We start from the raw sequence: 23,490 nt of genomic DNA on the forward strand, positions 1-23,490 counted from the left end.
ATTTGGAGCTAGTTAATTGATTGCAAACCCAAAAAACGCAAAGAAGAGCATAAAATCGACATATGACCCTAGACTTGCAAAAATAGCTCCAAATCAAGTGAAACTTTGTAGGAGTGGTGTAAATAACATGCACAAGCCATCTGGATATCAAAAGTGCAATTTGGCCAAAAAAGAAATCATACCCATATGATGTCTTTTCACTCATTTTGGGCCAGAACTTAATTTTTTTCATCATATTCTCATTATACACATAGAATATAAGCCACACAACAAGTTTGGTACCATTTGGACAAGTATATGGCCACATTAGTCCACTTAGCGGAAAAATCCTGACCTAAAGCCTATTTTTATCCAAATTCCGCCATATTCAACTTCAAATGATGATTTGAGTACAAACAGTACTTTACCACCATGTAAGGAGCTCACAAAACCAAAATCATGCAAAAAATCCACAAAAGACATTATACCCATATGATGTCTCATGGAGCAATTTTGACCCAAATTCTTTTCAAATTCCATAAGATCATTGCAGAAGCCATTATAAAGCCAAATCCAAGCCAACAAACCAAAATGAGTCAAATTGGGCCATATGGACATCATATGGGTATGATGTCTCCAAGGCACTTTGGCACATTTCAGAGCTATTTTGACCATACAAAATTGTTCAACATGTGATATGAGAGCCATCTACAAAGTTTTATCCCATTTGGATCCCAAAATCCAATTCTCACTCAATATCTCAACAAAAGCCTGATTAGGACTAAAGTGGTCATAACTTGACCAAATGAGATCCAATTGCAAAATCAGGCATATATCTATGATGTACATGCTCAACTATATGCATATCAAATATCAAGTGATTTTGAGCACTTCGACATCATACCCATATGATGTCTCTAGCATGAAAATGCACCCAAAATTCATATTTTTCCATATGCATTTCATCCTTAGGCCCTAAATAGCTTATGTTTCAATTTTGAAGTCAATTGGATAGTTCAAAGCTTAGTTTCGGCAATCAGTATGATAAAGACGCTAACTTTTGAAATTGGAGTTACAAAAGCTATGAATACAGGAAAGTCGCCTACAAAACGGAAAAGAACCACACTCAAGGACAAAATAGCAGAAGCAGAACACAACACTGAAGCCTACAAAGACATGGATGGAAGAGGCAATCCTTGAAGAGCAAGGAATCAAGGTTTTTCAAGGGATAGTCAGAGATCCTAACCATCGGCAACCAAAGAGCCATCGGGATTCCACTGAAGCAAAGCTCAAAGACGTCATGTCAGGGACGACATGAACGCGGAGGGGGGGAGTGTTGAGCCGAAGGACAACACAACCACACTTTTGCGACTATTCATTGTAATAAATGTCTTGCCGAGATTATTTTTCATTGAGCCAATCATTTGTAATTATGGGACTCGATTGAGTTTCCAGATCGTATTCCATTCAAGTAGGCAAGATAGTTGTGCCCGCATTTGTAAGTAGAGATGATTTCACACCTCCAAGGCTGAGGTATAAAAGCCAACTTTTGTAAACCTAAAGAAAGACTTATCATTAATCAAAAGTTGAGCTTTTGAGCGCCATGACTGTGTCAGAGAGAGAGTGAGAGAGAGAGAGTCCTATCCTCTTGCTACACGAGCTACGAAGCAACCATTCGAGAAGCGACACCGCCATTGTGATAGCGACGGTGAGGGCAACGCACCAATACCAAGCGTGCGTGCATTCGGCTTCTACGCGAGGCGAGCTCCCACGAGCTTCTTTGTGAGTTTTCTCTTGATCTGTGTGTCGGAATTCAGCGTGCTATATATTGATAGAACCGCAACGAGTAGAACTACACATTAGAACCATCGTAGTCGAGATTCAGTGACCTGTAATTTTCGGCCTGTCTTCATACCCGATTACCGCACGGAGTGTTTGCAGGTTGATATTAGAGTGTAAATTCATAGGGTACTGTCCTTACGTGGTGTATAGACTCTCCTTTGAGTTTGAGGCTGATTCGATGACTTTTGATCATGTTTTGGATAGCGTTTGCTCGTAGGACAGATTTCAATCATTTGCGTTTTTAGAACTTAGATTTGATTTCCTTGGTAGTGATTGTCTCTAGAAGGTCGAGTAGGTGATTGGCACCTATCTATTTGTTTCCATGCGCTTGCGGGTTAAGCTCCATCGTCGTCTGACATTCTTGTTTGTTGGTTGAGTTCTCGCTATTACAACATCCGCTAGCGGTGTAACCACCCAACACACACACACACACACACACACACACACACACACACACAATCGCTCCTCACGGAGGCGGAGTCCTTAAAAGCGAGCAATTGCAGGTTTTCTCAGTCTGTCACACTCAAATTCAAAATACTGTGATTCAAAACACAGTGATGCGACAGTGGGACCCAATTAATTCATCTCTCTCTCACTCACACACACATGCATAGGGCGCCAACCATGATGTTGAGTCTCTCTCTCACTCTCTCATACACACCCAGAGCGTGCAACTGTGCATCGCACATGCTCAACTGATCCCTCTCTCTCTCTCTCTCTCTCTCTCTCTCTCTCTCTCTCTCTCTCTCTCTCTTTCGTGCACTTGCCTAGCCTCGGTCACAAGACGGGCACCACGTGCCAATAGAAAAGAGCAGACTGAACATACTTTTAACACACTTCAATGACAATTGACTCCCATGCAATGAAATTTAATTTCTTCCTTTCCTAAGCACTTCAAATCAGCAGGGTTGAGGCCCCTTTTTTTGTTATTATTTTGTCATCCAAGTCAGTGGGATCAAGGCGTTATCAATGGTTGCAGATGGAACTGAAAGGAAGGCTGCGATATTTTTTGTTATTTTGTTATCAAAGTTTTACATGAATTGAAAGGAAGGATGCTGGCTCAGGGAGGTCACTATGTTTAAATTGTATATATCACGTGCATTCATGACTATTTCTAAAACTCCTTATCTGTGATTTTTTGACAAATAAAATACACCTTTTTTCTATTCAATCTATTTTTTTCCCAATTCCATTTTATGGTACCCTTCTGTTTGTGAAAATATGAGAAAAAATACATATAATAACCCTTCTGCTCATGTGTTATAAGTGACCCCACTCCTGAGGATGCTGGAGGCGGCAATGTGCATTCAAGTGGGTTTTCTTTCCAAAAAATGTGAAGCGATGAAGTGAAAGTCAGCCCATTTTTGGCCTGCCCCAAAGGGGGGAGGCCTTAGTGATGCTTCCCCTTTTTGCTAATGGAAAAGGAGGTGGATTTTTTGCTGATTATGACTGTGGCAAGATAAAAGGCAGCTCATGAGTGCTTGTGTGTCATGTTTTTATTGGGCACGAGAATTTTCTTGAGGGTGAGCTAGGGCTAGGAGCGACCTATGATTGAGTGCTCATTTCATTTGTGGAGTCAAGGGAGCAGCCACTTAGTGCGTGTTCTTCTTGCTCATGGTTCACATTGTCGCAAACACCCCCCCCCCCCCCCCCCCCCCCCCCACACACACACACACACACACACACACACTGTAGTAGATCGTGTCTGTAAGCGAAGGTGGTTCCATTTTGCAGGGCCTCCTTTTCCAAGAAGAAGAAGGCCCGCCCAACAAGAAGGGAGGGAGGCTCGGGATGAAGGTGGGGTACACACACACACACACACACACACACACACACACACACACTGAGAGAGAGAGAGAGAGAGAGAGAGAGAGAGAGAGAGAGAGAGAGATCTATTGCCTAGTTCACTCATTCTGGAACATGATTTTTTCTTTGCAAGCAGACCTAGTCACGACTCTCTTCTTTACTTTCTTGCATGCAAGGCCCAAATCAAAACCCTTTCCAATTTTCCCTCAGTCTCAACCAGCCACCATCACTGTAGCTCTACCAAGTGGCTATCTCCTAAGTGCATTACGTCACCATGATGCCGTCGCCATAGTGTAGCTTGAATCTCCGAGGACGAACAATCAATGCATTAAAGGCTTTGCTCTATCGTTTAGGGTGATGGTGTTGAATGAGGCCTTGATGCAACGTGTCACGTTGCAATGCTTGAGGATCAAGAAAGCCAGCAAGCTGTGCATGCTGTCTTGACTCAAGATCAACGCAAATATCACCTTGGGAGGTGTATTTATAACTATTGTCTAGCCGTTGTTTTTTGCCCCTTTTTCATATGTCTTACAATGTTCTTGTTGCAGGTCTTTTGGATGAGTTTGCAACCTCTTGGAAAACTAATTGTTTATAAAGTTCGTTATAGGCTTTAAAGTAGGAGAATCTTGAGAGACTAGGTATGGAGTAAAACTATTAATTTTTTGACTTCTTTGTGACATATTTCAAGAAAGCAACAAGGTCTTGCAACGATGGGTGTTCACAAATCTTTGGATCTTTTCCAAAGTGGCATTTGAAACAATGTGCTTCCACACTAGTTGAGCAAGCCTGATTAAGCAAAGTTTTATGATAGGTATTTGTGATGTCGATGTTTGGCGTGAGTGCATCAATATAGTAAAGGCATTTTTTTGTATTTTGTTACTTGCCAAGAAATGTAATCGGGCAAAGTTTCTCTTTGTAAACAAATTTCGACTGCCTCCCTGTCGATATTGTATTCAGAAAGTTATGATAATCACAAATTGAGGTCTCTAGAAAATTAAACAAAATTGATCCTTCAATTCTAGTGTATAGTTTGATGTTTTAAAAAAGATTCCATAAATAAGAGTTATTTCTCTTATAAAAGTTGTCTACGTCCACAACAATTCCTTTTATGACATCCTCTCTCCTCTCTATTGTTTTGATTCTCATATGTACCAAAGCATTAAAGGGGTGAGTGTTAGAAAATCATCATGCATAGGCTTAATATTTTGATATTTCTCCCTTGAAAAGGAAAACCTGTATACGCCATTACTTGATTTGAAATAAGTTCTTTATTGTGCTCTTTTATCCTCTTTACCTTTGTCTAGTTTTAGGTATTTGAATGTGGTGCCAAAACTTGGTGTGAAAAGGCCATTCTATCATATAACGCTATTCTTTTGAGGTGTTCTTTTGGTACCTTTATAAAGACAAAAGCCTTTGTCTCTTCTTTGCCTCTTGCTACACATTTTGTCCTTGCCAGCCTACTTTCCTTATGCTCTTGCTGCATGTTTAAGCTCGGCCAACTTTGAACAAGTGCATGATTTATCTTTGCGAGCTTATGTAACAGCTCTAGGTCATCATTTACTTGTGTGTTGGCTATGTATTTAAGCTATGCTAGCTAATCTTAGCAATTGCAAACATTTTCAAGCTCATGCTAAGCTGCTGGTTCCTAATATTAAGCAATTAATATTTCTCCCTAAACATCACCGTAGTTTTAGCTTTGAATGGACTCCATCATGAATGGATGACTCCTTGCTCTATCTAATCTTTCTCCCTTGATTTTAAATCTTTTGAATCTTACCCTATTTTCTAATTATATGTGGAGAATGATCTTTTGGTGAGCGAAAATGTTGATGATATATGAAAAACTAATAAGAAGGTGGAGAGAGTTCTTTCTCCTATCTTGTTTGTGGATGCCAAGTCTTCGCTTGATGTAGCTGGTGTATCAACTACATCAACATCCAAGTTTCTCAGTCCAAAATGTAAGCTAAAATATTATTCTCCCTCTAAATCTATCAAAAAGGCTATATCCTTTGTCAAAGGTAATTTTATGTCTGCTTTGAGTTTTTAGTTTTTCTTGGCGTTGAATATGCTTCCTATGTAGGCCAAGAAAATGATGGTACTAGTTTGATTCCTAGTAAAGCTGCTAGAGATTTGAAGGTGGTCTTCAAATGTGGGGAGGTTGGTGTACATGATTCAAAGAAATCTCAACCTTTCATTGAAAATTTTCAGCTCTCAGCTTGCTCTTGTTAAGCTCTTGCCATCATTGCTTATATCTAAGCTCTCTGACTCTATCCATTCTCAATTTTCATTTGAGGGCAAGGTCCTTATTAAGTATGGAACTAATAAAGTCCAAAAAGCTATCTATAGTAGGTTCTTAAAAGCCGACTTGACTGATAGTCCATCTAATCACACTATCACCTTCGTTTTGTTAGTGACAGATACATTTCTCAGGTTGTGGAGTGCTTTGAAGTGAGTGATTATGTGCACATAGAGGGTGCTGCTATTCAAAAAACAAATGCAAATGATGGAGGAACATCTCTTTTTGCTTTGTATGCCAATGCCACCACCTCCATTGTGAAGGGTGAGCCATTTGATTGTGCCTTAGCATTGTTTCTTGAGCACAAAATCAAAGAGTTGGTTGATTGGGAGTCGTCCTTGGTAGATGTTATGCCGAAAATTGTGTTCATTGTGGTGCACGTTTAGATTATTTCAAAAAGTGATGGCACAAGCTCTTCTTTGTTGACTGTCGCTGATGGTCTAGACTTCACCGATAGAGCAAGTGTGAGTACCTCGTGGTTAAGGTGGCCTATTTCTCTTGTTTGTGTCTAACTTTCTTTGATGCACCTTGTATTTGTTCCGTTGAGGAGAGTTGATTATCATAACATGGTCAATGAAGTCCAAGAAAATGGATTCTATGCATGTGTAGCTCACAACATTAATTTGTTTACAAGCAATTTTCTAATACTCTTTCTATTATGGACTACACTATTACATGTCCCTTGCTCAAGAGCCTGATAGAAAACTTCAAGGAAATACATGCTAAGGAGCTTTCACTTCTAGGATTGGGTACTAAGGTGAGCATCAATTTCTAATGGATTATTCTTCCCTTTCATACACTTCAACTTCCATTTTTTGTTTGTGCTCAGGTCTTTGGCACACTTGAGGTGGTCAATGTGAATAGCCTTGAACTTGAGTATAATCGTGGTATTTGTGTGAGAGCAGCCAGGTAAGCTGTCAAACCTCCAATGCCTATTGTTTTGCATGCAACAAAGCTAAGAATATTGTTCTTGCTCCCATTGTTCAAGCCTGAGTAATAGATTGTGATGGAAAAGCAATTTCTATGGTGTTGCATGGTAAAGTGGTTGATGATGTTCTTTGATTGCCTCACAATTTATCCAATCTCTATGACACCAACCTTGTTGATCTAAAATGCACACTTCCTAGTCTTAAGAATATTGGTACATTTTCCATCAATAAGCAAGGTTATGTAACTAGCTATAAACCAGAGGCATATTTCCTTTTCTTGGTGGATTTTTCATATTTGATCACTTTGCTCAACAACATTTTTTGGCCCCCCAACCACCAAAACAAGTGATCTACAATGTCTTGTATCCACAAAAAATATTTGATATTTAATGCAAAGTCAAGTTTTGATGTCAATGGCAAGAGTCCTAAAATTGATCTTTTTTTGAAGAAATATTGTCTTAATCAAGATGTGTTGTGTGCTTTACTCTTTCTGTTTGGGCATGATTGAATGTCAAATATGTTGCTTGAATCTATCGTCCAATTGATTGTGCAAGATGTTGAAGATAATAATGAAGAACCTTATGTATATGGTTGAAAATTTGGGAGGATGATAATACGCCTTGACCCTCGGACACAATTGCACTTCAAGATGTGCTACATTCTTATTTGAAATGGGGTAATAAATATCTTGTCATGCCCAATCATTTGATCTCTTTTGCATGTCATGTGCTAAGAGAAACATGCATTGTTCATGTGTTTAATGATTTAAACTTTGAGAAATCTTTGGTTGTCAATCCATTTCAATTTGCAATGTTAGAATAAGAAGCATTGCTTATGTTCAATTTTGAATTTGGCACATTCTCCTTTCCTCAGCAAAAGAAAGTCTTGTCCAAGAGGAATCATTGTGTGTGGTCAAAAGAACTTGTTTCAAATTTAGTAGATTTTATTCATTCTCTCCCACAATGTAGTTCTATTGAGATAGCATCAAAATTTCAAATGGAAGTAGCTTGACCTCACAACTTGAAACAAATCCAAACAAAGATTTATTATTTGTGGAAATTGTTACATACTAATGAGGGATTTGTTTCATGTCAACAACCCAAAAAACAAAAATACTTAGAGGAAATACTTGATACACCTTCTTTTTCTTGTTTGTGTCGTGGTACTCTCATCTTCGGAAATAGTTTGCATCATTTAACTCTATCAAAAGTAGATTTCTTGCAAATTTTTTTGGAGCAAGATTTGTACAATTTGGTTGCTATTGTAAAAGTGTGTAAAGGCTATAGGGAGCATTTGCGAGCTTAGAAAAACTCCTCTTCTTTGCATGCATGATTCTCTTAAGTTCAATGAAACCATTGCTGAGGTCATGATGTTGATCCCATTGAGAGACGTCTTGTATCACTTTGTATCCCCTTCACGCAGACAAGAGAGCTAAAGTACAAGGGGCAATACGGTTTGCATGGGAGTGTGGTAAATGTTATGGCAAATATATCTAGGGTTCCATGAATATTACCCTGGTTTGCGGACGAGCATGCAACAATTCTGGTGCAGGTGAAATGGAAGCTTGAGTTTCACCATGCATATCTTAGTGGAGTAGTCCGTCCATTTTATGTGCTTTGAGCTTTGATATTATTGATTTTGAACCTCGCTGTATATCAAACATAATGCTTCCATAAATGAATCTTGGGATGCCACTATCCAAATAGTGCTTGATGTTGAGTTACATGAAGAAAGTGAGTTTGTGGAATCAATGGCTGACCAATTTGATACATTTGTGCATGGGATCTACTCTTCATAGAAAGTGGTTGATCATATTATGCATGCGCATAATGTTGAACTATCTAAAGGGTTTAGTCCCCTTAGCTTATTTGGTGATGACTCATTTGAAGAGCTATCATTTCCAGCTCTATTCTTTGGGAAGAAAAGAACTTATACCCGACTTTCCAAGGCTAAGTATCACAAGGTTTCTCAATGGGAGCTTAAACACAAAGATAGACAATTTGCTTTGGACATTGAGAATATTTTCTTCAAGGTCATGAAAATCATCATTGCCAAGGTTTTAGGCTATATATGGATTTTTCTTCAAAAAGGAAAACTACAAGGGAAAGGGTTACGTGCAAGTGGTGTCCAAGGTAATACAAACATTGAGCAGGTTCTCTAGCCACAACTTGGCTATTGTGATTTCAAAACTCTATGCACATCATGCAACTACAAAGCCAAACTCAAGTGCAATGTCTTTGCGATGATTCAACAAGTAGGACAACCCACATTCTTCATCACCTTATCATGCGCATAGAAAAGATGGGAACCTCTACATAAATGTCTCTCACTGCTCAATCTACAAATAAAAGCAAGTGATTTTCCAAAGAAATACTGCTTTCATTCGTGCCTTAGTGCGTTTTGATTTCACCACAACAACTCGCTACGTTTTTCATAGATTCAAATCTATGAAAAAAGAGCTCACGCACTTCCAAAATACTTGGCAAAATTGCTGACTTCTTTTTCGTGATTGAATTCAAACATAGAGGAAGCCAACATGATCACTGGTTGTTTTGGAAATGCACCACAGTTTGGTGTGGCTGAAGATCAAGATGTCATTACCTTTGTTGATACATACATCTCCACCGATAAGGATGAGTTAAGCGACGAGTTCAAAAATATAAAACCCATTCACATCAAAAGACATGTAAAAGCCATAAGCTTGCTGGTTTGGATTTCCTCATCCAACTATTAGGCAAACAATTATACTGCATCCAATTGAGGCAAGTGAGTCAAGAAAGAAAATAATTCTTGCAAACAAAAAGAGACTCAATGAATTACTTGTAAGCCTTGGCCAAGAACCAACATTGAACTTTGATGAATGATTGATGAATGATTTCTCTATCTATGGATGAGAAATCATACCTTGAGATACTTTCTTTAGCACTAACAGAACCTACACTTTTGCTTAAACGACATCCAAAGGACATCTACATAAATAATTACAATAAATAGTTGTGCACCTTATGGGATGGTAATATTGATATCCAATTTATTTTCAATGCTCATGGACCTGCAAGATATTGCACATTCTACATGACAAAACACGACTTGACAACAAGCAGTGCAATAAAAAATATCCTCAACAACTTCAAGAAAAACAACATGTCCACCTTAGAGCAACTTAAGCAAATTGGGAGTGCCCTTATCAACAACCAGGAGATCTCAACACAACAAGCATCATATATTGCACTGTCCTTGCCATTGCATAGTGCTAGTAGAGAATTTGTCTTCATAAATGCAAATTTTCAATCTCAAAGGACATTGTTGCTAAAACGACGAGCTACTCTGGAGATGCTTCATCCTAATGACACACAAATTTTCTTTGATGATTTTGTCACTAAATACACCAAAAGACCACCACATCTATCACATCTATGTTTGGCTGAATTTGTAAGCCATTTTACGAATTCAGATGGTGTACACCGCAAATGGTAAAAGTATTGCATGATCAGGTATGGAAACTTCAATAGAGAGCTTTTTGTTGAAAGACATTCTCATGAGCTTTGCTTGATCTTTCTCCCTTTCACATGCAACGAGTCTAAATTTGAGGCAAGTATCACAACATGGAAAGATAAGTTTGAGTCCAACATTGGCACAATTACCAAAAGTAAGAAAAAAGTTCAAGAAAACTGAGATCTTGGCAAGTAGCAAGAAAAAATCCTCATCTAATTCTTCCACAAGAGAGAGTCATCAAGAGGCATTAAATTATGAGCTCGACCTTGACTTGCCAACAAGTAGACCTCACAACGCAAATATTGCATCACCATTAAAACTGTTTGGAATCCCAAATGAAGAGTATCACGCACTTGTCATGAGCTTAAACATAGAACCAAGACAACTTTATGAGACGATATCATGAAAAAAAAGGGTGCAATAAAATGCTCCTATCCACCTTTTTCTAATGGGTGGTGATGGCACTAGGAAGACAATCACTCTATGCGCCATTGTCTACAGTTTGGTTCGAAATACAATACATTGATTGCAAGTGACATTGACCTCCCAACAACACTGCTAATGGATTACACATGCAAGGTGGCTTATAAGGTTGGCGGAACCACCATTCATTCAACTTTGCAGATTCCATTGATGCTGAATGACAACATTGCTCCCTCCAATGAGACCTTGAGCAATCTACACAAATGTACATAAATCTCAAGCTAATTGTTTTTTATGGGGATTTAACATTTGAGAGTTTTTCATTTCAAGTTTTTTTTGACAATTTCATCAAACTTTTGAGTTTTTTTAACCAAACATGTGTCATAGCATAAAGTATCTATTTAATGTAATTTTCAATTATCATAAGACTCCATATATGTGTGGTTGATAGAGAGAGAAGGTATAAATTCTAGAGAGATAGTATCTATGTGTGTTACCATTGGAAGAAGAGATTACAAACCCTAGAGAGAGAGAATGATTTATCTTCTCAAATATTTAGAGAGACAAAATAAAATCCTAGAGTTGTATATCACTATGCACACCAAGTCAAAGCTTATATAACTTTTGACTAGCCAAATAGACCCTGAACCTTGACTACGTTGGTAAGCTATCAAATTTTTGGAAGCATAATGATGTGAAAATGCAAACAAAAAGAATCCCTATTCCACAACTCATGCCATCAGAGTCAAATATGTTTGCAGCGCATGCCATCAGAGTCAAATAAGTCCACATCATATGCATGTGATAAGTCCACATCATATGCATGCTTAAAACCTCTTTAGATATTTCTTTACTATAATATACTAGACAAGTGCTACTTGTATACTGGCATTGGTTCTACTTGTGGATTGTTCCTACACTGGTCCGGTGTCATGCAGCTCCACTTCCATGATAAGAAAAAGAGCAGAGAAATGCAAGCTAAGCTTCTTTGAATCCTACTTGATTAATGGTCACCGATGAGGGCTTGTTAATAGTCCAAGTTTAATGATTAATGTATGCCAGATGCGGCTTAAAAGGGGCAACAGATGCCTTAATGATTCCAAAAATGACTATGCTTGCAGTGGACACAAATGGGATATTATGATCTAAAACTGCAGTGCTTGAAGTGCTCTACCGGCCTCTCTTTATGGCTCGCCGTTAGAGCTACGGTGAAGAAGATATGGCAGTTTAAAGTTTAAGTCGATTTCAGATTCATACCGAATTGGGCAACTGCAGCTGATGTGACAGAAATGAAATGAATGCATGGCCCTGAAGTGCTCACTTTGTGGAGCGCGCCGATCTTTTCAGATCAGCGATCGGAGTCTCGGTTGCCAAGATATTAGCCGTTAAAGATTTGTCGGGGGCCGGTTCCGTGCCAGTCGGGTCCGCTCGATCGGAATGCCATCTGAGAATTTTGGCCTCCTCAGTAGCGTTCGTATGCGTTCTATGCAGTTTGAGAAGTCTAAAGGGATTTACGGCTTGGCAGGCAGAGTTCGGTGTCAGTTGTCGGCGCTACTGAGCTGGGTAATTTTGGCATTAGTCGGGATGCTATTATGGGCAATAAGATGCACAAAGATATTGTTAGTCAAGGCTTGCTGGAGAAGAATGTCGTGCTTGGCATTGCTTTGGCCGACATATGTATCAAATGTGGTTCCCAAAGCAATGGAATAAATCCGCCAAAGGGGATTCAGAGTTGATGTGCTTGGCGATGCTTTAATCGATATGTATGCCAAATTTAATTCCTATTGCATAGCTTTGGCCGGCATGTACGCCAATGCCCACCCAATGAAGGAAGCTTGGCAATGCCTTGGTAGATATGTATGCCAAATGTTATGCCCTTTACAAAGGCCGACTGCCCAAAGGCTTGTTTTATGGCCGCCTAGTAAGGGGTTTAATAAGGGCAAATGGGAAAAGAGAAGAGAGGAGAAAGGAGATGGCGGGCTGAGCAGCAGAACGAGTGCAGGGAATAAGGATGGGCTCGTGCAGACCGCCGTGGTGCTCAGACGAGCTCGGGCATGTGACAAAAATTCCTCAGATTTCCATGGCGCACCGTTGCGGCACCAGCAGGATCGTTTTTCGTGCTGCCCATCCAATTCGCTACCACAACATCGAGTTAATTCACGCCCCTAGCAACGACGGCGCCGTCGTTGCTTAAGGGGAGGGGATTTGTTAAATAGAAAAGAGGCATAAGAGGTGATGTGTAGGGTTTTTTAGGGCATAACGAGAGGAGATAACAGAGACGTTCGAAGGAAGGCAAGAAAACGAGGAGAAGATGAGGCATAACGAGGGAAGCAAAGCGTGAAGGCAAGGAGAGCTCAAGGAGAGCTTAACGAAGGAAGAAGAGGAAGGCGGGGAGGGGTCGGAGCAAGGAGCAAGCTCCCTCTCTCTTGCTCTCATGCTCGGCAAGGTAAAGGAGGCCTCGATCTTGGCAAAGGGATTCGAGGGTAAGCAAGGCGAGGAGGATGAGAGATTAAGCAAGGCGAGTGCTCTCTCTCTCTCTCTCTCTCTCTCTCTCTCTCTCTCTCTCTCTCTCTCTCTCTCTCTCTCTCTCTCGATCTCCAATCCAACCAAAGCAAGGCGTGCTCTCTCTCTCTCGAGCTCGCACAAAAGCAAAGAGGTGCCCTTGGCTTGTGCTCGGCAAGGAAAGCAAAGGAAAGGAAGGGGCAAGCTCCTTCTATAGGAAATCTTCCTCGCTCTCATCCTCGAAGAAAGCAAAAGCTTGGAGAGCCAAAGAGCCATGGTTGAAGCTTAAGAGAGCTTTGGCAAGGAGCTTGACCAAGAAACTCTCGAAGCTTGAGCAAGCCAAGGTAAAAGGAAATTCCAAGGAGTTCTACCATAGCCCGAACAAGCGTGAGCGAGCATACAAGAACCCGAGCGAATATCTATGATGGTGTTCTTGTCAATGCATATGGCCTAACAAGAAAACTATGCAAAACATAATATTAGTTTCTTAAAAAAAAATGAATATAATTTCCTTGGTACATGGATCAATATTTCAAAACAAACCAATAGCCATTTAAGACACCACACATGAGCATTTGAAACTCTAACCAAATTGTTCCAAAGAGTAAATACTTCGCATCCACGACTCAAAACATTAGAACATCAACTCAAAAGTTTCCATCAAAACATGACAAGAACCATATGAAAATAACAAGACATGAATTTCAATTCTAACATCAATGCTACAAATTTCTCAATTCTTATGATTAGTCACATTCATTGTCGATGTAGACTTTCCCCCTCCAACGCATTGTCAATGCATATGACCTAACAAGAAAACAAAGAAAAACATAATACTAGTTTTTGAAGAAAAAAGAACAGAGGTTTCTTTGTACATGGATCAATATTTCAAAACAAACCCATTAGCCATTTAAGGCACCTCATAGGAGGATTTGAAATTGAAATTCTAACCAAATTGTTCCAAAGAGTGAATACTTCATCCACAACTCAAAACATTGGAACATCAACTCAAACGTTTTCATCAAAACATAACAAGAACTATAAAAAAATAACAAGACATGAATTTCAATTCTAACATCAATGCTACAAATTTCTCAATTCTTATGATTAGTCACATTCATTGTCAATGTAGACTTTCCCCCTCCAACGCATTGTCTATGCATATGACCTAACAAGAAAACAAAGAAAAACATAATACTAGTTTTTGAAAAAAAATGGACAGAGGTTTCTTTGTACATGGATCAATATTTTAAAACAAATCCATTAGCCATTTAAGGCACCTCACAGGAGGATTTGAAATTGAAATTCTAATAAAATTGTTCCAAAGAGTCAATACTTCTCATCCACGACTCAAAACATTGGAACATCAACTCAAACGTTTCCATCAAAACATAACTAGAACTATATGAAAATAACAAGACATGAATTTCAATTCTAACATCAATGCTACAAATTTCTTAATTCTTATGATTAGTCACATTCATTGTCTATGTAGACTTTCCCCCTCCAATGCATTGTCAATGCATATGACCTAACAAGAAAACAAAGAAAAACATAATACTAGTTTTTGAAAAAAAATGGAGAGAGCTTCCTTTGTACATTGATCAATATTTCAAAACAAACCCATTATCCATTTAAGGCACCTCACAGGAGGATTTGAAATTGAAATTCTAACCAAATTGTTCCAAAGAGTGAATCCACAACTCAAAACATTAGAACATCGACTCAAAAGTTTCCATCAAAACATGACGAGAACCATATGCTACAAATCCCTCAATTCTCACACTCATCGTCGATGTAGACATTCCGTCTCCGACGTGTCTCACAGATTTCAGAATCGTATCGATGTCTGCTTCCATGCTCCGAGCCATCTCCTCTGCGTAGATCGGCATGGAACTTCCAACCAACAAGAAAATGCATCATCAAGGCAAAATACTAAACAAGACATAGAAGCAATATCCATAAACACTAAATACCGATGTTGACATCAAAAGGATAACAAAAAAAATAAGCAATGTCAATGGCATAGTAAGACGTGGGCCTCACTAGTCATCAAAGGGATTGACACGCGATGGCATATCACCCTCATCATCAATATCTAAGGAGGTGGAGGGGTCCTCTCTGCTCCGCTTTCTATGACGGACCGTCCTGATCCCACACAAGTTGCCAGTGCAGGGACTGTACCACATCCAAGCTCCAAGCAAATACCTCCAGGCCGACAAAGGAGCTCCACAAAGCATGCAACAAAAGAATGGCTCCGCTGCAATCCACCTCGCAATGGCTCACCTGAAGATGATCTGGCTTGAGAGAGCTCCGAAACATGATGCATCATAAAAGAATCCGATGACTGCATATCAAGGCGAGAAAGTAGGACAGTGCTCTCTGCTACGAAGCACAATGCACGCATACCTACTCGATGAACCATAAATAGCACAGAGAAAAGACACTGTAACAAAAGAGGCACGATTAGAGAAAGTAACAACATAAGTCATTGGAGTATTAATACAAAGCGAGTGTATCACCTCAATGGGACCGCCAAAACTCTCAAAATGACCATAGGCTCCACGATGGAGTACTACAATACGTCGATGAACAACCATCTCTGCAGCACGACAAAACCTCTCCACCCACCCAATGGCCTCTCCTGTTCAAAGCATTAGTTATTATGAACACTTATAATGATTATACTATCTTATGGCATGATCATAAACAAAAGGATCTCACCCGCCGTAGACACCATGATTAGAAGCCAGCCTGAATCTGCTAGTGTGGAGAATGCCAAATGAGTTCCAGCACGTACATGATCCTCACTGCAAATTTCCCAGTGAGGTAGAGTAGAGGAGCCTACTAGGGACCCACCAAAGGGAAGATCCAAGAAAATGAAATCAGCAGCCCATGGAACGGATATCCCCCCGCGAGTATATAGTGTAGCTTCCGAACGTGCCCGTAAAAGATGCTCATGTACAGGGATCCAGATGGGATTCCGGACTCCCGCTTTGAATTCTGCAGCAATGGAAATGTAGTGCCCCACTATGGCCATGCATCGTGTGTCAACAAAACTAGATATGTTTTGTAGTGGAGACTCCATAAGATAAACAAATGAGATAGTCTTCCTAGCCATGAGGGTACCAGAAGACACTGGAGCATCACAACAAGATAAAATAAGTCATCTATGAAGCATATTTTAGGAAAGAATTAACAAACTTTTATAAGACATACCACGCATTGAGCCCACATCCTCCTCTACGATCGTATCCACAAATGTTTCCTTTTCCTTTTGAGAGTTGCGTGCATCTTAACACTAGGTTGGTAATGGGACACTTTTATGTCCTGGGACACTTTTATGTCCTGTTAAGTGACCATTTTCCTTCAATTATGTCAAGAGTTTCAAAATGGATTTTGAGGTGCTATCTATCTAGAAAGTTGTCTCATGAGCTGAAAAAAACTCTACATTTTTTTGGAATATCAATTCCGTCTTTAACCTTGTCCTTGCACAACATTTCACAACCTAAAATGTGTGAAAAAACGGGTCCTGTTTTTGCCTTTTTTCAACTTTTTGCAACTATACCACTCTAGAATTCATGTTTGTGAGGTCTATAATGCTAGAGAACTATATTTAGTAGTCCTCAACATGTCTTGATGCTTCTAGGGAGAAATACATATTAAAGTTGTAAGTTATGACCAAATTACAAAAATTGTCAAATCCTGTTTTTTAGCCAATTTTAGCTCTTCTATGATTTGTTTGGTGGATTTCATAATATCCAAATGCATTTTTTATTTTCTATGTCGCATATTGTAACATAAAGCTAATATTCCTTGAGTTTTGGGGCACCTAATACCCTCTTTTTCATAGTACACAACGATGGTTGATTTTTTCAATTATAGAAGAAAATGAAACATTCTAGTATATCAAGTATAGCTTTTTCAATATTGTGAGTTTCTTGTGACAACTATATGCATTTTGTAGGTAGTAACCATATCTAGTCATAAGGATCAAATTTGGCTAGATATTGAATAGTTTCTATGGGATTCTACAACTCATAATGTTGAACCCAGTTTTTTCATGTTTGCTGCATTTAGCACTTCATCTTTGTCCCCAAGATTCCCCTTGGTAAGAGATGTATTATTCTTTTGACATGCTCCATGGATCCTTATGAACATAAAGGACAATAGAGAACTAAGAAAACGTGCATATATTATTTGTATTGAGCGTGGCTATAGAAACTTTGATGATAGGTTTGCATAATGGTAAAAATTCAACTTTTTTGTACCTATTTATTTTGGCAAAACAAAAAATAGTGAGTGAGAAGCAATCATATGTTCAGATCACCAACCCATTGAATTTAACTAGGGAATTTATATCAAGTTCTACAAAATTCCCTAATCTTATTTTTATGCAACAAAACATAAGAAATGACTGTTTTGATGAAAATGCACTGGTCCATCAACTTTGGAGGCTTGGTGTGGCCAAAAGATGAGAAGTTTTACAAGTTTCTTATTTTTTCCATGTGTAGTAGGCCTTGAACTATAACCTCATGAAAGGATTTTACAAAATGAGTGGATCTACTATGGTTTTGGAGGTTTTTTTCAAAACCTTGAAAGGACACTCTTATGTCCTGTTAGGTTACCAACCTAGTGTTAAACAAAACGTTTTAAGTCAAAATACTACTAATTTATGGTTGTTTGACATGCCAAAGAGTGAAACATACCTGCATGTCTCTCCTCTCGTCTATCTGCTGGTGGATTTTTCATCACAACATCCCCCGACATCGTCTCATGTAGCTCTCTTTCACGACCAAGAACATGACCTTTTTCCATATCTATCCACCACAGAAAATTCTCAATCTCGCATGCACTCAAGGTGCGCATACTAGAGGGGTACATGCATGTGTCTTGAGTAGCCATCTGAGTCCACTGTCTTGCCAAAAAAGGCATGGCAGGTAATACATTCTTGGATACCAAAAACATAAGGAATCTACAATGAATAGCTAACAAGTTACATGAAACTCATCACATAAACATAACAAATTAATAAAATTGCAATTAATAAATTGTTCACCTGAAAGACAAACATTGTGTTGCCATTCGTAATGTATCTACCTTCTTCAATGCTTGCTTCTCCACATCCTTTGTCTTTGCTCCAAGAGACACTTCAATTGGAAACAAAAAGGGCCTGGCTTCAAATTTTATCTCCTCAAAATAGAATGTGAGGGTAGAGTCATGTGGCAAAGACAGGATGCCAGGCACATCCATAAGATCTGACACAATCTGAAATGCCCTTTCAAAGACTCATGCCAAAAAACCCTCTCTACAAAGCCACCTACAATCCCAAAAAGAGTGAGAAAAAAAAGACAGTACAACATATTCAAGATTAATTATCCATAATAATCTTACATGCGGAAGACGTGATTTGCTTTCTTAAGACCATATGCACCCCTTGTAATCTTGTCCACTTCAAGCAAAGAAATCCAATGAATCTTGTTTTGAACAGGGGCATCTTGGAGTGCTATTAAGTTCAATTTCTCCAATGTAGCCCAGCTATCATTACCCCATTTCAGAGACAAAACCCTTGCTAGCCAATCCTTCCCAAGGTTGGGATCCACTATGTTAAGTAAGTGCAATATGAGTATAAAAATGACAATTGCTTTATATACATATTGTATCATTTGCCACAAACAAAGAGTAGATGCAAACAAATAAAGTACCTTTCCAATACGATCTTGATATTTGTGTGTGATCTCCTGGTGAATTCTTTCCTCTTCCTTTTTAAAGTCTTCGTCAGACAAACCATGCTTCACATTCGACATTCTCTTCTCTTCTCTTTTGTCGTTTGAATCTAAAATCCAAAATAAGCAAGACTATATTAATAATCACGCATAACAATGACAAAAGAAAGCATTTAATTTGATTCATACATCATAGACCAATCTGCCAAGGTAACGTGGAGTGAGCGGATACCAAGGCTCGGAACCTTTGGCATACTTTTTCCGTACGGCGGGCAATAAGATTTTGATCCTTTTCAGGTAAACCGTTTAAGTACATCACATGATCCGCCGCACAAATGTGTGTGGTATTAACTATCTCATCATGAAGGTGAGTGACAACCAGAGCATGAGTATTCATGCTGCATTGATATATCATGTTAGCATTCAAATATACATTAAATTAAACACTAGCAAAGTTGAACAAGTGAAACACTTACAAGTTCATTCTTTGCAAACTGCTTAGCAATGCAATCTCAGGCACTTTGGTAGGATCTATGATAGTGCAAAAAACACGACAATGCTTCTCCTTCGAAGTGAAAAACCTTTCTTTAATTGCCTCTATGCATGCCACAGTACGATGATTCCCTTCCTAAACATAGAACATGTGATTGACAAGATCTTGAAACTTTGGTTTCTTTTTCAATTCACATTCGAATTCATCATTGATCTCATTACATAGAGGTCCCCATGTTTCTTTGATCTCATCTTGAGTACACATAATAGGTTAACTTTAAACAAAATCCAAAGAATGTGAACAATGGCAAAAAGATAGAAAGTATTAACATACCTGTCACAAGACTCTCCTCTCTTTTGCATGTGAATAAAGAGACAATAAAATCTTGTTTTTTTGGCATACAGCCTTCTTTTGCGAAGGCAGACTTCAACCCACTAAGATCGTCTCTCAACCCTCTCACCTTTGCATATGGAATCAATCTGCACAAGGGAATAGAGGGACAATCAAAGCAGCTAAATATACGTGTGCTCTCAAGCATATCTGCTCCCCTATGCGTGAATATTTTTTGTTCATCCTCCATTTCTGCGGCTGCAGTAACCTCGTCCCTTATCTCCCATGGGACTATCTACAACCCATTCTCCTCAGGGGCTAGTGTCTCATCTATCTCATGTAAAGATCCCTGTCCCATGTCAATAGATAAAATCTCCTCTTCTTGTGTTTCTAGCTCCTCTACCATGATAGTAGCTGAAACCAAATAGGCTTGATCACTACTGTCCACTTGACCACAAGAGATTTGGTCACTACTCCTCCCTCTCCAGGCACGACCACGGGATCTAGGACTGATCCAGCGTAAATAAACAATTCAACATTTTTAGTAATCTTCAAAAAGAATCAGTTGTTGATGTATACAGATAATGAAACATAAAGTATTGTTATGGAATAAGAAAATGAAACAAAATTTAATTTATATCTAGAGCACTATTTCAAATACTATGCATAGCCCATGAGATACATCTCCAACAAATTTTTTAAACCAAGGCTATAAAATTTATTCCAACATTATTATAAAACTTTGAAACACCTGGCAGGAGGACATCCTCTTCGAGTAGATGAACCATTTTTGCCTGCCACATCGATTGCCCTTGTCTCGTGAATTGACCTACACAAGTCATGGGATAAACTTAAACTTACAAACATGGCATAAGTAGCTTTACAGAAAATTGTATTAGCGAAAACGAAATGCACAATCTCTAGTTGGAAATAATGATACATCATTGAACACCATTCGGTGGGAAGCAATTGGCTAAGCAAACCAACCAGGGAAAAATTTCAAGCCAAGAGTTTAGTTGTTGATAGAGCCGCCCGCCGGCGTTTGGTCATTGCGACAACCTGCAAAGAGTAAATTTTTAAAAATTACATTTTTTTAAACACATTTTTTTCCTTACACACGTGATACCACTCTGAGCACTTCTCGCACGGTCTTCCTCGATCGACAACACAATTACATCACCGAATTTAGATGTATCAGCTTTGACCAACAGCCAATATCACCTCAACTCATCGCATGAACTCCAACGCCTTCACCTATGGCCCTCGGGCTCGGCCACATTAGCTCACACACACCATATCCAAGGGAAGACACACTCATTGAAACGGAAAATCCAATGCTCTCACACACGGAGGGGAGATTTGGCCCAACCTTTTGCCCTACAATTTCTTGAACCTGCCTCTACTCGCCCACGTGAGGAGGCACATAGAGCACGAGGTCAATGAATGTAGCTCCAACTATCCATTCTCGATCCCCTCAAGCTGTCGCATTGGCTAATTCTAGCTCTGCACGACTGGCTCTTTCATACGAGCTCAAGCTCGGCTCCATATCATTATGTAGGTGGCTGCCCCTCCTGGTGAGCTCCAATCTGTGGCGCCCCAATTTGCTTGCATCAGTGGCGCCCCAATCTGTGGCTACCCCTCCTGGTGAGCTCCAATCTATGGCGCCCCAATCTGTTTTCATACGAGCTCAAGCTCGGCACCATCCCATTCTGTGGCGCCCCAATCTGCTTCATCACCTTGCGTCCTCGGCACCATCCCATTTTGTGGCGCCCCACTCTCTAGGGACATAGTTGTTAATCAACACAAAAAAAAGCACTTGTGTTGTAAGTGCTTAATGCATAGCGCACAGTCTCTGGTAGCGCAAAACGGCTTCAAGAACATTAAACCAAGTTACATGTGTTGTCAGTGCTAGATACAGAGCGCAGAGAGAATCTCTGGCAGCGCAAAAGGACTGTCTCGAAGCGGAAAAAGGTTGTCTTGAAGCGGGATGAAGCTTGTGTTGGCAACACAAAGAGCAGCAGGGGATTCAAAGTTGGGAGCTATCGCAACCAGCGCACGCCGGCGCGCGCTCCTTGCAGCAGCGAAGAAATGATACCCTGCGTCCTCGAACCTGCGTCCTCGAACTTGCTCTGTCTGTCGTGCGAGGGAAGTTGAAGCTCGACAAAAAAAAAAATTTGTTTAAAAACTTGGCAAACGTACATATGAGAAGCACTTGAGTTAGGGTGGTTACATATTGTCTGCCCAAAGTTGCTACCCAAAGTTGGGCGCACTTGTGTGGACTCCAGACGACGAGCTCCTATTCGGCCTGCAAAAGGTTCAACGCCCAAGAAGATGGACAGCGAAACCCCGCTGCCCAAGGTTGGGCGGGGATGGAGCTTGCTACGCGACTGGTCATCGTTTAATCAATACTGAATTCAACTTGGACATGCAAGTGTGTAAAACATGCCCGCCCACCCCAAAAAGATGGTGGGTGCCTGCCCATTGGTCTGTAACCGGCCTTAAATGGACTAAATTTGAAGGTTTTTACACGAGATTACATTTTAATTTTAGAATTTTGTAGGTGACTATTCTTTGCTGCAATTTTGATTTATATGAAATTCTCAAAAAAAACCTCTCAAATATTGTAAGTTCTTTAAAGACCTCCAATATTTTTTCATAAATGTCGTAAAAGCTGCTCGGATTTTCAAAAAAAAATCGAATATGGTGGTGACTGTCTATCATAAGAAGAGTGACTGTCTATCATAAAAAAATATGAGTTAATTTGAAGTAAAAAAATAGCCAACTCGAACGTGGCGTGGAAAAATGGAAATTTACATGATTGATAGGAGACATTTTTGAATGCTCAACGGCTGAGGCGTCTCCACCATCACACACTGCAGCTAAATCAATTAACTTTGGTCTTTTTCAATTTCCCCACTTTGTTGAATGTTTGTATTACCTAGCACCGTAACTCAATTATCCTGCTATTCTTGAGAAGTAATCCTATTGCTCCAACTTCCATTAGAATAGTTTTATGTAATGGCTAGGCATATCACAATCTATGGACCGCAAGGTGGCCAAAAGCTTGTTCTTATCTTTGAAGGTAGCACATATGCCCTGCCTGTAGCCTCTGTGAGACAACATTTCGAATTAACTACTAACTTTATTTTGCATCCCTTAACTCTAAGTGGCGACCAGGTAAAAATGGAAGTAAATGAAACTTCTCATGGTGATGAGGTTTTCCTTCTAAATCACGACCAATGTCAGTTTTCAAGGTTCGCATTGCAGTACATGACAGTAGAATCAAGTCTACACTAGCAATAGACGATTTGGAATCTGATGAGTTTGAGAATCTTGGTTCTTCTAGCGTGCTTGAAATCATACGTTAAATGCCTTTGCAGAGCAATCTTTATCTGGCACTAAAACAAGCAAAAAATATCATTCAAGTTCAAGAGCTGCTTGTGCATTATGATGGCTATGTTGCGTTTGAGTTGCCACCTTCTGGTGACGCTAGTGGAATGACAGGGATGGAGAAAAGAAATGATAGTCACATGTGGACAGAATATGTCACATGCAGTAGTGACACTTTTCTAGGCATTGTTCGGTTCATTTGATGCTCAGGTCACTTGTGCTGTCATAACATTGACTGTTCATATTATCTAAGGAATAGATTATATAATGAGGTTCATT

At 39.5% G+C, this 23,490-nt stretch overlaps 1 pseudogene; it reads right to left on the reverse strand.

The window, feature by feature from the left end:
• Nucleotides 1–15,317: 15,317 nt before the first annotated feature.
• Nucleotides 15,318–20,663, reverse strand: LOC147463397 (uncharacterized; annotated as a pseudogene).
• Nucleotides 20,664–23,490: the final 2,827 nt, after the last annotated feature.

The sequence above is a fragment of the Adiantum capillus-veneris genome, chromosome 2 (assembly GCF_014529385.1).
Source record: "Adiantum capillus-veneris isolate H3 chromosome 2, ASM1452938v2, whole genome shotgun sequence".
Taxonomy (NCBI): domain Eukaryota; kingdom Viridiplantae; phylum Streptophyta; class Polypodiopsida; order Polypodiales; family Pteridaceae; genus Adiantum; species Adiantum capillus-veneris.